This window comes from Sinocyclocheilus rhinocerous, unplaced genomic scaffold (genome assembly GCF_001515625.1).
Source record: "Sinocyclocheilus rhinocerous isolate Xijiao unplaced genomic scaffold, SAMN03320098_v1.1 scaffold6019, whole genome shotgun sequence".
Classification (NCBI taxonomy): Eukaryota; Metazoa; Chordata; class Actinopteri; order Cypriniformes; family Cyprinidae; genus Sinocyclocheilus; species Sinocyclocheilus rhinocerous.
Window position 1 is genome coordinate 1 of NW_015654117.1, and position 868 is coordinate 868.

Genomic DNA, 868 nt, shown 5'->3' on the forward strand with positions numbered 1-868 from the left:
TCCAGCAGTGAGGTTCAGCTTTATCCTGCAGTACAGGGCTCTGCTTTGACTTAAGATATGAGGAAAGCACTAATTGTGTAGAGCTACCAAGTAATTGGTGGAAGAAATATGAGTTCCTTTAGTAAAATACTTTCAGTAACTACTATTAGCACATTGACGAAAACAATGCATGCATTTAAAACCTTAAGTAAAGGTATTATCCTTCATACTGTAATGTACTTAAGGTACGAAGAGTAAAAGTAGCCTATGTATTCTGCAGAAACAACTATATATGATGGTCTTGCATTAGTATTACTGCTTCACTACAGTGTACTGTATGTTGCATTTTACTTCTGAATATGTTCAAGGTTGTTACATTTAAAATACTTTATATAGGCCTACTGTTGGGCAGTTTAATGTACAATGTTTAATGTACATGTTTAATGTGCATGATATTGTAAAGGACCATGTTTTTGTATTGTAGCTGTCCTGTGAGAAAAAAAAAAAAAACTCAGTACTTCTCATTTGTATGTGAATACTTACGGAATGTGTTTCGTTACACTCCACCACTTTGTTATTTTGCAGATGAAACGAACAAAGTGTATTGCTAGAATATTAACAAACCTCTGCTACAACTGCGAAGCATATCAAGGCTGCTTCCGAAGCGCTCGGACCGGTCTAGCCTACGGAGGACTCTTCTTGTTGCCTAGCAACTGCGACAGCTGCCGTAGACCAGCGGCAGTAACCTGTGTAAGTGAACTTATTATATTCAGCTGCATACAACTAAACCGGGTTGAAAATCTGTTTAAATATGTTTACCATGGTCCATTTATGTACGTAATAATCAATAATAGAATAAACAACATAAAATCACATTTTGGTAAGATAT